General features: G+C 39.3%; 1 protein-coding gene across 2 annotated transcripts in view; it reads right to left on the bottom strand.

Moving 5' to 3' along the window:
* The window catches only part of SEMA3D (semaphorin 3D), a 286,248-nt gene extending 268,134 nt beyond the window's left edge, over positions 1-18,114 (bottom strand). Inside the window, exon 1 of one of the 2 annotated variants that reach the window (XM_077472409.1) lies at positions 17,975-18,114. The gene's annotated coding sequence lies outside the window, so the exon portion shown is untranslated. The remainder of the gene's footprint in view (positions 1-17,974) is intronic. The other variant, XM_077472408.1, reaches the window with a different exon arrangement.
* Between the last annotated feature and the right edge of the window lie 2,676 nt (positions 18,115-20,790).

Here is a 20,790-nt window from a genome sequence, read left to right as displayed (position 1 = left end):
CCCCATTACTGACTTACCATGCCTTATTCTACACTGTGTCTCTATGTGAAGAATGCCATCCAGGTAGAGCCAGGTTCTAGCATCCTCAAGCCCTCCAGCAAGGAGAAAAGTAAACAGTATAGTAGTGATATCACTAAATCTGGCCCCTAAAAAAGGATACTGCTTAGGCACAATAATGCTGTGTACATGCGACCGGACTTTCTGGCAGACTAGGTCCGAAGGGATTAGCCCGTCGGACAATCTGATCGTGTGTGGGCTAGTCCGACTGTTTTTCAAAAAAAATTAATCCGATGGACCTAGAAATAGAACATGTTTCAAATCTATCCGATGGACTCAATTCCGACGGACTAAAATCAGGAAAACCGTTTGTCTGTGTGCTGGTCTAACCCATCAAATATGACGCAAGGGAAGCTATTGGCTACTGGCTATTTTCTTTCTTTTTTAGTCCCGCCTTACGTCGTCATGTTCAAAATGAATGGATGTTCGAACGGGCTTAGTCCGTTTGTGTGTGGCCAAGTCCGTTCGAAAGGTCAGTCGGAACTCCGCCAAATTTCCATCGAGAAGACCGTCGGACCTAGTCTGCCGGAAATTCTGGTCGTGTGTACACAGCATTAGGTTTCTAACTGTCCCCCATAACGTAGCAAATCTTCACAATTTGAGTTCAGTTTCCCTTTAAAAGAAAATCAAGAGATTGACTGTCAAATCAATCAGGCTGAAGTTCATGATGAATCCAAGTTCTTGATGAATGTTTGATTTTAAACCCCACATGTGTTTCACTCATTTCTATGTTCTGAAATAACAACAGACTAAAATTAAAACATTTCAGCAACGTCAATGACTTGTAACCTCATGAAAAAAAATTACTTTTCTATGTCCCTCATATACACTGTAAATGTAAAGAATATGGTACCCCAATATTTCATATTCCTGATATGTGCCTGCTGTACCATAGTCTTGTATGAATACGTATCGTGTTCTCTTTGTGTTGCTTGCTTTGTGTGACACCCCTGGTGTTCCTACCAGTCCATCTGCTTTCCTATTAAAAACTGACCACACTAAGCATTAAAGCACATAGCGGTCAGGTTTCTGTCTGTTTCAGCCTGCTCTCCTCCAATGATTACATTTGTGGTGACTTCCCCCCCCCCCTTTTTAGGTCATTCACTGGGATGATCAGTGTACTGCTGCTTCTCAACCCCTAGCTCTCTGAGCTCCTTATGCTGCTGAGAACAGAGAGTATGTGATCACTTATAAAAAAAGGAAAAACAAGGGTTTTTCATTTCATTTTCATTCATTTCTATTTTAAATGGAATGAGTTGTTTTACAAGGCTGGGGTTCACACATACTTTGGTAGTTATTTTGCCATCAAAAGTTGTCAAAGTTAAAAGTAGCGGAAATTGGTAGATAATTGCACTTTGTATGACCAGCATAAGTCTTGTGAGCATCAATTAAATCACACGTACACTAAGACGTAGTACTGATATACACTGTATGTTTATTTCATGGCTTTAATGGTATGCATCAACAGGAACTACGGTATTTAAAAGTACATTAATTATGCAATTACGCAAATAAGATGCAGCTACACAGTGTAATTCACATACTATTCTTCACTTATCCGGTAACTAAAGATCTCCTGTCTCCATTCTAATTGGCATATCATCTTCATTTACTATATTTTGAACAGTATGCCTTCTTTTTAAAGCCAAGAACGTTAAGTAATTCTCTTTAAGTTCATACCCACTCATTTAAGTCTTATCTGTCTTTCACAAAGATCATGCTGTCTCTGTTGGCTTTGTTTCATCTCAGAAAGGAATGAACCCCCTCTGGCTACTCTCTTATATTTTCCAAGTTTCTCCGCTGTGATTTAAATCTTAGGTCAGATGAATATTTTATGATCACCACATGTCCTGCCAGAAGAATTTGATTGGCTTAATAATTGTATAGCATGCAATGAAAATTAGGTATAGTTTTGTAGAAAATACATTGTTTTTGCATATATCTCAGTTGTACCGCTTGGGGTAAATCTTTTCAACGAGGAATTCAATATTACGTGAATGATAAAGACTGTTGGACAGTTAGCATGTTAAGCAACTCAGATCCAAGTCATTGAAACTGAACATCCGGAGAATCAATTGCAGCTGCCTGTCCTTTGGTGTCATATGATTCTACTTTCACTGTGATAATGTTACTTATATTTACCTGCCCCCTGCTTTCGTAATATAATGCCACAAAATGAAATGTGACATATAAAGTAAAGCAATTAACTGTGTAAAGTAAAATCAGTGCAAGTTGGTATGTAAAAACTAGGGGTAGGGGGTTCCAGAGCCATTTAAAGATGAATTTCTGGCAGATGTGGGGAAAAAAAAAAGAATAATGTTTAACATTAAAATGTAAATCTTTTTTCTTTAAAAAAAAAAAAAAAAAAAAAGTTAGCATAAGTGTTTCAGTCAAACTAGATTTTAGTATGAAGTAAATTGGGGCAGGGGGGATCAGTATTTTGAGCAACTCACGTCTTTTATAGAGAACACATCTCATAAGGGAGAGCAAAGAGAAGATCTCACCAGAGTGTTGCTCTCCTTCCTCCTACAATCATAGGCTGAGAAGAGTGCTGGATTAGGCTGTAGGTCAAAAATTCACTGCAGTCCACATGGCGGTCCTGGGCCTTTTCCAGGAACACCAGGATGTGTTGAAATGAATAACAAATACTTCGGCAAGTAAACAATCTGTGTATATGTATTTCGGCTATGCATCACTTATACGTCCAACATTTATCTTTCATAACCCGGTGGGAGTTCGAAGCCTGCCTCTACTTTATCCAGAAAAACAGTCATTTCTGAAAGACAGTTATTGGAAGGGGCAAATATTCAACAGTTCACAGCACTTGACAGACATTTGTTGTAGACCCATTGCCCTTGCAGATCCTGAGTCAACCCTTCAATGGTTTCACAAGCAGTAAATACCAAGATGTTACTGGATATGGCACAATGGGAAAATCTGGAATTTAAAAGGTTCCATATTCACCATGATTGCAGTTAATCTAATTTGATAGTAGTAAACGCTGACTTCTGATTGGTAGCTATGGGCTACTGCCTTTTACACAATGCACGTGACTGAATCACACTACTGTTAAAGTAAAAATAAAGGCAAAACCTTTTTTTTCTAAATTATTTTGGAAAGAGTAAAGATGTTTTTAACCCCTATTGTTTTTCTTTTTTCCATCTGTGTCCTATCGACATGGAGATGGAAAAAAGGAGAGGAGATTTCCCCTAATTTTCTATCCCATAGGCAGTGAGGCTCTGGTTGTCATTAGGGTCACCATAACTAGTGTCCCTTTTGAAGGATTTCCTCTTTCTTCTTGTTCTGGTGAAAAAACAAACATTTGCAATTTTTTCTCACCTTTGGTGATAACGGTAAACAGGACAAATAGAAAGGCTGATGCCGCGTACACACGACCGACTATTTTTCCCATAAGGATAAACTCCGAAGGTTTTTCCGATGAGTTCCGCTGAAACTGTCTTGTGTACACATGATCACACCAAAGTCCGATCGTTAAGAAGGAGGTGACGTACAACACATATGACGGGACTAGAAAAAGGAAATTCAATAGCCAGTAGCCAATAGCCTCCATCTCGTACTTGCTTCATAGCATGCGTTGTTTTAGATCTGTCAGAACAGCATACAGATGAGCTGTTTTCCTGATAGGAATTGGTTCCATCGGAAATATTTAAAACATGTTCTATTTCTAGGTTCGTCAGAATTTTCGTAAAAAAAAAAAAAATCTGATGAGTCATACACACGATCGGAATATACAATGAAAAAATTCTGCCAGACTTTTTCTGACGGAGATTCCGCTTGTGTGTATGCGGCATAAGTCTTCCTAATAGAGCCACACATAAGGAAGAGGTTTAGCCTTTGAATGAGATATATATCTATATATAGCGGCTAATTGAAGGAGTCAATGTAAAAGTATATATTAGTATTTATTTGTTTGCCATGATGGAGTAGATACATAACAAATGGTACACACATATAAAAACACATAATATTACAAACTTTGTATCAAAGCCATTAACATGTTAAAAACCATAAACAAATTATACAAAAACGATGTCCTCAATGGTAAAAAGCACTGTAATATAGCAATTGTAGTCAAAGGTAGTGCCCGAATCCAAAAATTATGTAGGTATGCATGAATTGCATCTAGGTTAAGACTGACGCATTTCATGGAATGTATTCCATCTGCAGGGGCAGATGCATGATACATATATCTGCTTAGTGCGGAGCACACACTGCCAGAGCGCCTGGGCCATGTAGAATGCCTGGAACGGAAACTTTGGTGACAGGGTCCAATAGAGGCACAGGGATCATGTGTGTAAGTGTACACCAAAGTGTCTAGAACAATGGGACAAGTGGGCTCCATTCTAATACTGCTGTTGTGAGAGTAGAAACCCACAGTGTGAAGTGCAGAATGCACAGGATTTGTACCATCTGGCTGGTTTCTACTCTTACATCAGCAGTATTAGAATGGAACCCACTTATCCCATTGTTCCAAACACTTTGGTGTACACTTACACACATGCTCCCTGTGCCTCCATCAGACCCTGTCACCACAGTTTCTGGACCAGGCATTCTACATGGCCCAGGCACTCTTGTGGTGTGTGCTCCACACTAAGCAGATATATGTATCATGTATCCGCCCCTGAAGATTGGATACATTCTATGAAACACATCAGGCTTAACCTAGATTCAATTCATACATACCTACATGATCTTTGGATTCAAGCACTACCTTTGACTACAATTGCTATATTATAGTGATTTTTACCATTGAGGACATCGCTTTTGTTCATTTTGTTTATGGTTCTTATCTTGTAAATTACTTTGATACATGATGTGTAATATTATGTGGCAAACAAATAAATACTAATATAAGCTTTTACATTGACCCCTTCGATTAGCCGCAATATATATATACATCATTCAAAGTCTGGGCCTCTTCTTTATGTACCTGTTTAGGGATGGAGATGCATGTTACCATGCATCTCACTCAAAATCCCCAAAAAACCCTTGCTGTAATAAAGCCACACACAGCAATAAAAACCTTTTCTAATCCCTCTCCAGTTTATCCAAACCTAAAAAATAAAAAAACATTACACAAAGCAGGTAAGTACATGTTTGTTAATTAAAAAAAAAAAATGTAAATGTAAATCACCTTAAGATTGTTTGCCTTAATGCATTCCCTGCATTAAGGTAAAAAAAATCTTCTGAGCCTGATCTCAATCCGCCGGCGCACTCCCGACCCGGTCCCGAGCTCCGTGACAGTGGCCGTAGGACCAGCGGACCCGATCGCCGCTGGTGTCCCCTGATCGGGTCACAGAGCTGAAGAACGAGGAGAGGTCTGTGTAAACAAACCTCTCCCCGTGCTTCCTACTGTTGTCTGTTCCCTGATATAGTGAAAGATGATCAGTGACGTCACATGTCAGGCCACGCCCCCTACAATAAAAAAAAACACATAACGTCATACATAACCCCTCCTCGCCCCCTAGTGGTTAACTCCTTCACTGCCAGTGTCATTTACACAGGAATCAGTGCATTTAAATAGCACTGATTGCTGTATAAATGACAATGGTCCCAAAAATGTGTCAAAAATGTCCGATGTGTCTGCTATAATGTCACAGTCACAATAAAAATCGCTGACAACTGCCATTACTAGTAAAAAAGAAATATTAATAAAAATGCTATAAAACTATCCCCTATTTTGTAAACGCTATAACTTTTGCGCAAACCAATCAATAATCGCTAATTGCGATTTTCTTTGCCAAAAATATGTAGAAGAATATGTATTGGCCTAAACTGAGGAAAAAAAATGTTTTTTTATATATTTTTTGGGGATATTTATTGTAAAAAATATTGCATTTTTTTCAAAATTGTTGCTCTATTTTTGTTTATAGCGCAAAAAATAAAAACTGCAGAGGTGATCAAATACCACCAAAAGAAAGCTCTATTTGTGGGAAAAAAAGGACGCCAATTTTGGTTGGGAGCCACGTCTCACGACTGCGCAATTGTCAGTTAAAGCGACGCAGTGCCTAATTGCAAAAAGGGGCTTGGTCCTTTGGCTGCAAATTGGTTCGGGGCTTAAGTGGTTAAAGTGCTATTAAAACCTAAAGTAAACAATCATTGTATGGCAGCTTACCAATTTTTAGATGTGATGGCTACATTAATTACCATTTTTGGGCTTTCTTTCTTCTATTTTCATCTGGCAATACAGCCAACAAGTCTGTTGTTTTTCACAGCACAAACTCTCCAGCTGAATATATCAGTTTACATGGATGAATCAAACCACTTAACACTGGCAGCGGTGAAAAATGAACAGCTTTATTTTATTCAAAACCTTTATCCCAAAAGAAAAAAAACTGCTACATCTGCTTATAAAGTGTGAACTGGTGTTTGGCTTCCATGTCCTAGTGGTTCTAAATCTGCAAATACATTTACCCCCCCCTCCCCCCCAGACTGACAATGCTGCTGTCTGCTGTGCCTCCTCTCCTCATTCCTCCAAAGTTGTTTCTCATTAACACAGATGGTGTGTTACTGGTCAGATCACCGGGGGGAAGCCAAAGTAAAGAAAACTGATGCAGCCACCACATTGGTGGGCTGCAATATAATCTAGTTTTGGTTTAATACTGCCTTAAATATAGTGACAGGGTCACGTCAATACCTACTTCTCTTTCCCCATGCAGAGGATGTAGGCACATTGAGCAAAGTAGATGCCTTTTACAGGAACCCTAAACACTCACTGCTAATCACAAGACACCTTGTAGTCATTAAACTCAATAGGCCTTAAAGTACAACTCTGTTTTCTGCTGATGTCCTTTAACACACATTCAGTGCATTCATAAAGAGTTTGATGGAAAGCTTCAGAGATCGCCACAAGTAAACTCACTGTGGCAACTAGCAATTTTAGGTTAGCTTCCATTGATCTTCTTTAAAGCCAAGAAATCCCAGAAGAAAAATAAACAACCATCAAAACCAAACTCTGCAGTAAACACTGGCATTGGATAGAGCCTTGGAGAATATAAAAAGGATCATTCCAAAAAAAAAAAAAAAATGGCATCACTTCATACTGTCTTTTACATTTGCTTTTCATTAAACACAGAAAAAGTGGAAAATATTTGATTCCTCTTATTATTCTGGAGTCTAACAATAATTGTTTGTATCAGGATCATAAATGTAGCACTTTATTCATCTTTAGTGAACGGGTTACAAATCCTATGCTTGACTGTTGTGAAGAAGATAATTAAGTGCAACTCCAGAAACCTTGTAGGGGAATTCACTAGGATTTTTTTTTTTTAGCTTGCGAAATGAGATATAAAAATATTTAACAGCAATAAATGGTTTATAGATAAGCTGGTGTTTCTGATCTGCTTAAGTCTTTTCACAAAAATTCACTGCAGATAATTAAACAGTATGGAAATAAAAGTCTCTACATGAATGTCAACTGAGTGATTGACCTCTGGCCACGTGAGAGTAAGATGAGAAGTAGAAGAGAAGAGGCCAGGGAATTACAAAAGTCTCTATAGCTCATGTAAAAAAGTAGCCATCTCTTGTCATTCTTGATATGAGTAGTTTTCAACCCAAGGCCTGCTCTTGCAACAAAAAAAAAAAAGTGTTCTAGCCTTAATTTTCCCTTTATACTCATGTGAAGTGGTTACGATGAAATGGATGGAACCTGTATAAACAATATAAACTTTAAACATGGCCCAGAACATTATGAGATACGAGGTGCATTTAGGCAATTGTGTACCAGATCCCTTATGTTATCCTTGTAGCATTAAATAAAATCATTAACAAGTATTAAAGTGATTGTAAAGGGTGTTTTTTTTGTTTGTTTTATAAATAGCAAACATGCTATACTTACCTCCTCTGTGCAGTTGGTTTTGCACAGAGAAGCCTGGATCCACCTCTTCTCGGGTCCGTCTTTGCTGCTTCTAGTCCCCGCCTCCTTTGAGTGCCCCTCAGCCAGCAGCTTGCTACAGGGGTCCCCCAAGCTGAGTCAGAGCCCTGTGTATCCATTCAGACATGGAGCCCCGACCTGGCCCTGCCCTCTCTATCCCCTGATTGGCTGACTGACTTTGATTGACCACTGCAGGAGCCAATAGTGCCACTGCTCTATCTCAGCCAATCAGGAGGAGTGCACTGGATGACTGAGGGGATTGTGGACATCACTGAGAGAGAAGGAGCCCAGGTAGGTAATTGGGGGGTGCTGGGGAGGCTGCTACTGGCAGTTTTTTTTTATCTTAATGCATATAATAGAACTTCTTTAATCATAATAACTCAAAGCAAATAACTGGGACTTTGAAGAAACCTTAAAAGTATTTATTTTCTTTGCTATTTAATAAAAGTCACTGTCACTTAGGTCATCAATAAACCTGCTGTCCAATAAACTGCCTATACAATGTCCCTTACAGAAGATCACCATGATTTTAAAAATACAATGTCCAGAGTTAATTCACACTATTCAAAGCATCCTCACTGGGCACCAATCATTATGTCTGCATCTCAATTAGCCCAGTCTAGAAGTAAACATTCTCACCTAGTTTCTGAGACGTATTCCAATCTTCAATCTTCTGAAAAGTGTAATTACTCTCATTCCATGTAGTGCAAAATTCTAGTAAACGGGCCCTTTGTTCAGAAAGTTTGGAAACCTCTGCTCTAAAGAATGCAAGAATGCACAAATCTAAAGAGACTGTTGTGTGTAGTTGTATTATATTATCAGTGCTTATAAGTTCGATTATAGGCCACTGCTAATCTGTGTGATTAGCAACCATTAGAGTGCACCAGACTGTATGCAAGATTTGCATCTGCCTGTGTGTGTCTTGCCAATTCGACTTTTGGTTAGTCACCCTCTAGTGGTGGCTGGTGGAGAAGAGATTGTGAGGGTATGTTTATGCTAACTCTATAAGCGATATTGCCTGGTTTAACTGACCTATAAATGGGTCTGCTCTACAAAAGCCTGTGTGCCAGTCTTGCTTGAGCATAAAACGTACTGACTAAATGTATACTGGTTGAAGGTGTTAGGAGCAAACAATTATTCATTTTTGGCTGGTGGCAGTATGAAACTTATTGTGTGTGTGTGCTATCTGTGTCTCAATTTGGTAAATCTGGAGTCAATGCACAAATTGGCCAACATGCTGGATGGACATGCAATGGATGGCACTACCTTACATAGTTACATAGTTAGTAAGGTTGAATAAAGACCCCAGTCCATCCAGTTCAACCTGAGTGAGTGTCTACAATTGTCCCTATCCCTGTACATTGCACACTCACATCGGTTCAGGTGTTTCACACCTTGTGCATGGAATTCTAGTGTAAGACAAAAAAAAGACACTGCAGGCTGAGCAAAATAATTACCTGTTTGCTATACAGTTTGGTTAGTAGATGGCCAACAATTTGGCAGGTGTACACTAGTGTGTTTAAGGTCAACAATTCAAACTACACAAGAAGAAGCTTAAGTAGTTGCCGTGGCCTTTGACCTCATCAAGAAAAACTGTCCGCTTCATGTGGTTCTCAGGCAGCAGGGTTTTTGGCCCCCTTTGATTGATTTAGAGGCACCATTAGGATATAGAGACCTTCCCCCTTAAGTATTAAGGAACAAGCAAATTGTATGTACAGTATGAACAAGCAACACTTGGTTTGGTATGCAAAGTGAGTAAAGTTTTAAAATTCTTTTTAGCCAATGACATGTGTTCACTAAGAGGCATAAATGTGTAAAAAATGAGCCTATGGTTTTGATGCAGTTCTTGGAACTATGAAATTAAATAAACAAAAAACTTCCGCTGTGCTTGTACTGACTGCTAGCAGTACACACAAAATACGAGTTTTGTGCTCATCTTAAAATTTATTTCTTGGAGTCCATAAAGGGACAAAGGAAATAAAGTACCCTGGTGTCATCACTTTTCTTAGGTCTGGGCTGCTTTTAAATATCAAACACTTTTGCCATTTTTTAAACCATTACATTGTAGCTATATTGTATGATATGGTAAATTATGAATATGTCATGATTATAAGCTTTAGAATGGTTAAGGTACCACAGTATACAGACCATACAGTACAGACATAGATATTAACACGTATGTCCATTTTTATAAACTTTCTACATCATCGGTAATTCTTTGACAGTGGTACTCTCTTCTTGAGATGCTGGTATAATAAGGGCAAAACAGTTGTTATCTATTTGTCTACTGTTTATCTGTCTACTGGTCTTTAGTGATACATTTATTAATGCTTACGCAGACTTTTGCGAAGAGAGCTCCAATGTGATTTTTACAAGAAAAAAGAATTACAATGAATAATAAATACATAGAAAGCACTGTCTTTCTTGTCCATTCAAGGACACAGGTAATATTGTCATCTACAGGACTGGACATTAGCAAACAATAAAATTGTAGGTCAGCCCCAGATAACACCTACTAACAGAATGCCTCGGTTTTTTGCTAGTGGCCTAGGATAACATCTTTTGTTCAGCTTTGCTGTGTTAACGATGAACCTATTTTAATGCTAGCACTTTTAAAACATTTTTTTCTTCAATTAATGCCGCATACACACGATCGGACAATCCAACGGACTTTGCAACTGAGGTCTGCCGGACTTTCAAGTGAACAGACTTGGCCACACATGATCACTCCAAAAGTCTGGCGGATTTGAACGTGATGACGTAGAATAAGGAAGTTCATAGCCAGTAGCCAATAGCTGCCCTAGCGTCGGTTTTAGTCCGCTGGATTAGCACACAGACAAACGGATTGTCCGCTAAAAGCCTAGTCCGGCGGACAATTTTGAAGCAAGTCTTATTTCTAAGGCCGCCGGACTTTTAGGAAGAAAAAGTCTGCTGGAGCCCACACATGATCGAATTGTCCGGCGGACTAAGTCCGCCGGATAGTCCGATCGTGTGTACACGGCATTTAGACTATTTTCTGCTTTGCTGCTGGAGCTTGTCTCTCATATTGCAGCTATCCAGTGCAGTCATTCTTAGCCTAGCTTTTGAGTACTTAATTTGGACCCCAATAAACTGGACATTGCGGGGATACCCTGGAAGTTACCTACAGGCTCAGGTTCTGCATGGGGTGCTTTTCAGACTCTAATCTGAAAAAAAGTTAGCTGCAGTTCAATTTCCAGGTCCAGAGCCACTTGTATTGCCTTAGTACTTCTGATTCTGAAGAATCACTCAGTGAGTAGCCAAGTAGTGCAGTTACAGCTTAATAATTTTTGGTGACGTCATTCCTTATTCTCACCGGTTTTGCTATGGAAGGGGTTAACGCTGTGGGACTGAGCAGTGAAACCATCTGCTGGATGGTGGATTTCATAGTTCCAAGCACTACATCAAAGCCATAGGCACATTTTTTTATATTTTTATGGATCATAAGATGAGTGAACATTTAGCAGTGCCTAAAGACAAACTAATTTTTTAAATATTATTCAACTTTAATACTGAGCCAAATGTTGCATGCTCATTGTATGAGCTAATTCTCCCACAATAGTAAAAATACATAAAAAAATGAAAAAATGTATCTTTTATATTTAAAAGCAGCCTAAGCCTAAGAAAAGCATACTGAGAGACTGATGCCAAGGAAGTTCTGCAGCCTCCCTCTTCCTAGTAAACACTGACACTGCTGTAATAATGTTACTTTCTGCCAACTCACAGAGTAAGAGGCAAGCAGCTGATCTGTGCGAGGCAACATGCATGCACATGGCCATGAAAATAAAGAATACTTTACAGAAAACCGGATTTACATTTTCGTGTCCTTTATGGGTCATCTTAACCCAGAAATAGATGATGGAAATAATGGCATCAGCTTTCTGGAGGAAAACAAAGAAGACATTGTCAAGGAAAAAAAGATCTATTTGGGATACTTCTGTTACACCTACATATTAAATAACATGCATGCACTTAAAATGAAGAAAAACAAATTATGACTGCTTTGAATCTAAACTCTAGCCTTACCTTCAGTCTTGCAAAGTTGTGCGGGCTCCTTTAATGTACTGAAATTGCTTAGTCTAATTTCACTGCACACTGTGAGCTTCACAAAGTGTACATTAGAAGCTGCACACTTTAAATATAACCTGCCACATTTTATGGCTGGAATATTCCAGCATCATCTAGTCTGTTCCTCCGTCCTTACTGTTCCTGGTCCACACCATTCATTCATTGTATATTAATTATTTCAAAGTCATGCATATATAGCCTGCCTTAAAACACCCACTCCTCTGGACTGGTATCCACCATCAATGAATTTTGATATCTGCTTAAAGTGATTGTAAAGTCTTGTTTTATTTCTTTTTATATATAACAAACATGTTATACTTATCTGTCTGTTCTGTGCAGTGGATTTGCACAGGGCAGCCTGGATCTTTCTCTTCTCGGGTCCCTCTTCTCTGCTCCTAGCCCCTCCCTCTTGTTGAGTGCCCCCACAGTAAGCAGCTTGCTATGGTGCACCCCAAGCTGAGTCACAACTCCCTGTGTCCATTCAGACACAGAGATGCCATTCAACCCCGCCCCATCTCTCCTGATTGGCTAACCAACTTTGATTGACAGCCATGGGATCCAATGACCCCCCCCCCCCCCCTGCTGTGTCTCAGCCAATCAGGAGGAGAGTCCCGGATGGCTGGGGAACTTGTGGACATTGCTTGACAGAGATGGGGCTAGGGTATTAGGGGGTGCTGGGGAGGCTTCTACACACATAAGGTTTTTATATTTTAATGCATACAATGCATTAAGATAAAAAACCTTCTGACTTCACAACTCCTTTAACTCTTCCTAAAACTGGCCATAGATGGATTGAAACTCAGCGGGTTGAGCAGGGACTGGAAGAATTTTGATCAATCTGTAGCAGGTTCTGTTCGAGAGCAGTCAATCTTCTCATTAACTGCTCATTAACAGGCTTTCTGGAAAACATTAGCTTGATCAGGGCTGCAGCACTGATCAGGGGATTCTGACAGTGGAATAGTCCAGCTGACTCCACTGCTGTCAGAATACAATGACACATTGGGGAGGATTCCCACATCCACCTCGAATGTGTGGATGGAAGAATAAGTAATTTTTTTTTGTTCAGCCCGCTGACTGAACTTAAAAACTGAGCCATGCATGACCAGCTTAAGAGACAACCCTCTGCTTACAGTATCATCAGTGCTGAGGCTTCTCAAGAGGAGCGTAGAACAAGTGCTGCTCTAAAGAGTAAAGGGTAAACTGTTAAATGTCACACTTTTCAAAACAATGTCTTTAGCGATTGAAAGATTATATAAACCTTGCTGATGACTATCAAATAATTGTAACAAAGTGAACAAAAGATGGTGAATCAAACTTTTCATAATATCCCAAAACACTGATGTGTACTCATACAACCAGTGCCACACACAGAGGCTTACCACAAGAATATGGCACTCTATACTAGAGAAGCTACATAGCGCTTGAAGCCATCAAGTACACTCCAGCAGTAAGTCAAGGATGTTGCCAATTCAATTCACAGTAAATGTCACCTCTGGTTCAGCAGGACATACAGTACATATGAAGACAGAAAGACAGCTTCCTTGTTCCGTAGTATGTGGTGGCGTCACCTCCATAGTGTGTGGTGGCTTCACCACGCACTAGGGAACCAAGGAGCAGTCCACATTGATCCCAGGGCTTTTTTTTACAGCACTGTGTTGTATAATCATATGATACTTTTGAGTTTAATCATTTGGAAGTGGTTTTATGCTATGTGGAGCATGTGGCGCTTCTTTTCTGTCTTCCTATGTTTCCTTATGCTGCTGGCTGCTGCTTTTGTTGAAATATGCCATTCTCAAATGTCCATCACCACTGTAATCTTCTGGAGCTGTAGGGACTAATAGAGATGAGGTAGCTATCATATGCGCCCATCATGAATGAAGACTTTGCCACATTTATCATTTTCCTTCCACTTCACAATTGTGTGCCACTTTATGTTGATCTATCACATAAAATCCCAATAAAATACATTTGCGTTTTTGGTTGTAACGTGACAAAATGTGAAAAGTTTCAAGTTTCTCTATAATACTTTTTCAAGCATTAGAGAGAGAAAGAGAGAGAGAGAGTGAAAGAAGTCAGAAGACGTAGGGAGAATGGAGGGATGGTCAGAGAAGGTGTAGGTAGTAGAGGATTAAGGCAGCCATACTTGGATCGAAATTCAGCTGGTTCAGCAGGGACTGGATGAATTTTGATCCATGTATAGGCAGGCTGGTTGTACACAAGCTGATCTATTGATCGACTTGTGCACAACACGCCTGCTGGAAAATGTTCTGTCAATCAGCGACACCGGCTATAGCCAGTAGTGCTGATCAGTGTATTCTGCCAATGGGGAAGTCTCCCTGCTGTCAGAATACAATAGCTTGGAAGGAGGGATGCCCCTATCCACATCAAATGTGTGGATGGGGAAATTAATCATTTTCTTTCAGCAGATTGAACAAAAACAATTACTGAAGTATAGCCAGCCTTAGGGTTGGGAGGTAGAGCTGTTGTTGATTGGCCCACACTTTATTTATTTTTTGAATACAAGTATTTATAAAGCGCCAACAAATTGCACAGCATTTTACATATATTGTACATTCATAACACTCCCTGTCCTCAAGGAGCATATAAACTAAGCTTTAGCAATATAATATGTATGTCAATTTTAACTTGGCCCAGAAAACCAGTATCACGGGGTGTTTCATTCTTTACATGTTGGCATGCAATAGATATGCCACGCTGTACTGTACACAATGCCTATAACAGCGCTATTTTTTTTTGCTCCAAGCTGTCGCGTTGGTGCTTGGTTTTCCAGACAACTGGATTATCATTGTCAAAGTGCCAAATATAATTTGTATCATCCTATTGAGCCATCCAAAGCTTGTGCAGAATGAGTTTCAGATGACATGCAAAAAGCACACAACAAACACACTAGTGTAAGTGCTTCCTAGGCTATTGCTAAATTCCAAACAACCGAACAATTGTTTGTCAAGACCTCTGTGAGTGCTGCATGGAGAAGATAAGCACCTATTATTGAGGCAGGAGTTGTAAAAGTGTCATTTCAAAGCTGGGCAAAATACCTAATGTCAGAACATCTAAAAAGAAAAAAAAAGTTATCTGAAATACACTTTATGAAGACTTTGTGTGTCTCTCAGATCTTAACAAACCAGTAAAATTAAACATCATTCAAGTGAGCTTGAATAGAAGCTGTTCTGTTCAATTTCAAGTAACTGTGAAGTCAGCAATACACTGCAGGCATGATCTATTTTCAGCTGTTTGCTCCACATTGCTATGGAATAAATCATTTCATTTTGCTATAGTCTAATTACCTGGATTAGTAACAGAGATATATCTGGAGGACGGCTGGAACGAGCAAATTTGGGGTCTAGGCTATCAATGAAATGTTACAGCAGAGGTCATCGCAGTCAAGGCTGGAAGGCTGAATAATGTAACCAGCATTACTAATGGGGGCCACCACTGTAATGTACAGCTGCATGCTGTTATACATCTTATTTTACATACACATCATGTAATTGCAATTTGCTACAGAAAAAAATATATACAAAAAATATATATATATATTTGTAGACTTACATTGAGCTACTTTAATGACAACGTTTAGCATTCAAGCTAGCATTATGGAGATGTGAACTGTTGACACAAAGCAGAATCTGGAGAATCCCACTACTAAAATAGCAATATCCTGTTTGGACAGTATCTGACTTCCAGTATACATTAGGTCATAAAGGCAACCCTCCCTCCTACAGTAATTGCCACTGACATTAAAGAGCCTGATATCTCTCTCAGTAGTGTTACCACATGAAGGAAGTCACAGTAACATAGATTCAATCACTTATACAAAAATTGTAATGTTGTATTGTGAACTTGTGATAATTGATTTCATTTGGACTACCAGCTGATATTTCAGATCAATTTGTCTGATAACATCAAACAGTTGGGCATACTATTAAAGGATCTGAGTTAAGTCATTGCTAGAGCAGCAGTGCCAGTAGCCAACAGGGACCAATCTGATTTCAGTTATAATAAATCTAAAGCAAGAAGAGTAATAGGAAAGGAAAATGCTGATTGGTTGCCATTGTTCACGTTGGCTCATATATTAAGCACAGATCAATATGATAAAGTGAAGCTATCTTCTTATAACCTGTCCTGAAAAAAACAGCTGTCACTTCAGAAAGTACAGGCATACCCTACTTATAAGTACACAATGGGGTTTATTTACTAAAGCTGGAAAGTGCAAAATCTGGCTCACTTCTGCATGGAAACCAATGAGCTTCCAGGTTTTATTACCAAAGTTTAATTGAACAATCTGGGATTAGAAGCTCATTGGTTTCTATGCAGAAGTGAGCCTGATTTTTCACTTTCCAGCTTTAGTAAATAAACCTCATTGCGTACTTATAAGTGGTGTATGCCTGTATTGTAGCTTTTAGCTATACTGTGTTTTGTTACATAAATATGTGATAAACTAGATAAAACAAACCATATGTTATGTATCTTTTCCCTGTCACTAAGCATATCATATCCCATCTAGATTCAACAACTTTAATATCAACTTTAATATCAACAAGCCAAAAACTTGTCTACATTTTATGCCGGAGAGTGCCTATGAAAAGCTCATCATTACACAATAAGTATAAACGGTTATTAGGGACTTATAACTACAGACTTCCATCAAATCCCATAAAAATATACTCTGGCAAAGCAATATGTCATGGTAATGTCTAGGTCTCAGTCTGCAACATGCAGACTTCCCTGAAAAAGTTGGCAGACTTTCACCAACTAGGAAATGACTTTATCTGCCAATGTTGAGGCATAAGGCATGCTGAATATTTGGAGGTCTCTGTAATCCCCCTAAAATCAGCACATGGTTGTTGAAGAATTTAAACACATGCTGTACTATATGACTCACTGTACTACCACATACATGATAATACAACATCACTTATCTGAAAACAGCACACTCAAATATGCTACAATATCATTACAAATACAGTTCATTACAAAACAATGCAAATACACCGCAGATTGAGCAATTCAAAGTACCCAGCTAGGCTCCACCAAAATATTTCTATTCTTGAATCTAGGCAGCTCCCTGCAAACACAGCATTGTATCTGATCATTAACCTTAGGCAGATGTCATCTTACATGTGTTATACATTGTACTGATGATTGCAATCTTACAAACGGTATGCACAGGTGTGTCCTAGCCAGCACAGTATCTATCTATCTATCTATCTATCTATCTATCTATCTATCTATCTATCTATCTATCTATCTATCTATCTATCTATCTATCTATCCATCCATCCATTCACCTATCTATCCATCCATCCATCCATTCACCTATCTATCTATCTATCTATCTATCTATCTATCTATCTATCTATCTATCTATCTATCTATCTATCTATCTGTCTATCTATCTCTTCTTGACTTGTAGGCACAGATATGCCCAAACTAGTACACTACAGGGTGTATATATATATATATATATATATATATATATATATATAATATACATTGACCCGCCTGTTGGCACAGATGTGCCCAAACGAGTACAGGGTGTATACATATATACCCTGCTTTATTGTAGGGCACTGATGTGCCCCACCAGTTCAGCATAAAGTATATACATACTTTACCTTGACTTGTTCCACAGGTGTGCCTAAAGTAGTTCAGCGCAACAGACCGTATAACTGGATGTATGTATATATATATATATATATATATATATATATATATATATATATATATATATATATATATACACCCTGTACTGTTTGTGCACATCTGTACCTAGAAGTCAAGATTTACTCTATATATATATATATATATATATATATATATATATAACATGAATACATAGTTGTGTAAGTGTACAATGTACTGCATGTCCCCCAAGTATCTGAGAATAGTAGAATATTGGAAGTCCAGTGAAGTTACCTATTGTGTAGACCCTCCTGGAAGATGAAGGTTGCCTGTTGAGATGCAGTCTTGTCCAGCACTCCTTAGGAACTGAGGATGATGAGTGTGGATATCAGGGTGTACTATGGTAATACACAGAGAGCTGTCACGCCTAATAAATCCCATGCAATGCCGACCAGGGTGGAAGGAGGAAAGTGACTAGTTAGGTAATTGTAGTGAAGAAGCCCGATCATCAGCCTGTGCGGTGTGCTGTGTCCTGTGCGGTGTGCTGTCCTGTACTGGTGTCATAGATCTCTAGGACTCCCTCATTCCTCTAGCAGCAGTCCCCTGTGTGTGGCTGTCAGTCCGGGTGTGTAGATGGGAGGGGATCAGAGCACACAGCCCGTTAGTACTCTGACATTCATCCACTTGCTGCGCTGGCTGAGCTCTGCTCCCTCCTCGTATCTGACACTTCATACAGCTCAGTGTACTCCCAGCAATCACAATGTGACACACCAGGAGCCCTGAGTGTGTGGACTGCCTCCTTCTACTACATACTGTACTGTGACTGTATGTCACACAACTGTCTCCTTCTACTACGTACTATACTGTATGTCACACAACTGTCTCCTTCTACTATATACTATACTGTGTGCCACACAACTGTCTCCTTCTACTATATACTATACTGTGTGTCACACAACTGCCTCCTTCTACTACATACTATACTGTGTGTCACACAACTGTCTCTTTCTACTACATACTACACAGTGAGTCACACAACTGTCTCCTTCTACTACATACTATACTGTGTGTCACACAACTGTCTCCTTCTACTACATACTATACTGTGTCACACAACTGTCTCCTTCTACTACATACTATACTGTGTGTCACACAACTGTCTCCTTCTACTACATACTATACTGTGTCACACAACTGTCTCCTTCTACTACATACTATACTGTGTGTCACACAACTGTCTCCTTCTACTACATACTATACTGTGTCACACAACTGTCTCCTACTACATACTATACTGTGTGTCACACAACTGTCTCCTTCTACTCCATACTGTACTGTATGTTACACAACTGTCTCCTACTCTATACTGTACTGTATGTTACACAACTGTCTCCTACTCTATACTGTACTGTATGTTACACAACTGTCTCCTACTCTATTCTGTACTGTATGTCACACAACTGTCTACTTCTACTCCATACTGTACTGTATGTCACACAACTGCCTCCTTCTACTCCATACTGTACTGCATGTCACACAACTGTCTACTTATACTCCATACTGTACTGCATGTCACACAACTGTCTACTTCTACTCCATACTCTACTGTATGTCACACAACTGTCTCCTTCTACTCCATATCGTACTGTATGTCACACAACTGTATACTTCTACTCCATACTGTACTGTGTGTCACACAACTGTTTCCTTCTACTACATACTATACTGTGTGTCACACAACTGTCTCCTTCTACTCCATACTGTACTGTATGTCACACAACTGTCTCCTTCTGCTCCATACTGTACTGTGTGTCACACAACTGTCTCCTTCTACTATATACTATACTGTGTGCCACACAACTGTCTCCTTCTACTATATACTATACTGTGTGTCACACAACTGCCTCCTTCTACTACATACTATACTGTGTGTCACACAACTGTCTCTTTCTACTACATACTATACAGTGAGTCACACAACTGTCTCCTTCTACTCCATACTGTACTGTATGTTACACAACTGTTTCCTTCTACTACATACTATACTGTGTGTCACACAACTGTCTCCTTCTACTCCATACTGTACTGTATATCACACAACTGTCTCCTTCTACTCCATACTGTACTGTGTGTCACACAACTGCCTCCTTCTACTCCATATTGTACTGTATGTCACACAACTGTCTCCTTCTACTCCATACTGTACTGTGTGTCACACAACTGCCTCCTTCTACTCCATACTGTTCTGTATGTCACACAACTGTCTCCTTCTATTACATACTATACTGTGTGTCACACAATTATCTCCTTCTACTCCATACTGTACTGTATGTTACACAACTGTCTCCTACTCTATACTGTACTGTATGTTACACAGCTGTCTCCTACTCTATACTGTACTGTATGTCACACAACTGTCTACTTCTACTCCATACTGTACTGTGTGTCACACAACTGTCTCCTTCTACTACATACTATACTGTGTGTCACACAACTGTCTCCTTCTACTCCATACTGTACTGTATGTCACACAACTGTCTCCTTCTACTCCATACTGTACTGTGTGTCACACAACTGCCTCCTTCTACTCCATATTGTACTGTATGTCACACAACTGTCTCCTTCTACTCCATACTGTACTGTGTGTCACACAACTGCCTCCTTCTACTCCATACTGTTCTGTATGTCACACAACTGTCTCCTTCTATTACATACTATACTGTGTGTCACACAACTATCTCCTTCTACTCCATACTATACTGTATGTTACACACCTGTCTCCTACTCTATACTGTACTGTATGTTACACAGCTGTCTCCTACTCTATACTGTACTGTATGTCACACAACTGTCTACTTCTACTCCATACTGTACTGTGTGTCACACAACTGTCTCCTTCTACTACATACTATACTGTGTGTCACACAACTGTCTCCTTCTACTCCATACTGTACTGTATGTCACACAACTGTCTCCTTCTACTCTATACTGTACTGTGTGTCACACAACTGCCTCCTTCTACCCCATACTGTTCTGTATGTCACACAACTGTCTCCTTCTATTACATACTATACTGTGTGTCACACAATTATCTCCTTCTACTCCATACT

Source organism: Lithobates pipiens, unplaced genomic scaffold (genome assembly GCF_037356315.1).
Source record: "Lithobates pipiens isolate NorthernLeopardFrog02 unplaced genomic scaffold, aLitPip1_a1.2 Scaffold_8, whole genome shotgun sequence".
Taxonomy (NCBI): Eukaryota; Metazoa; Chordata; class Amphibia; order Anura; family Ranidae; genus Lithobates; species Lithobates pipiens.
This window is presented reverse-complemented; position numbering and strand designations above follow the sequence as displayed.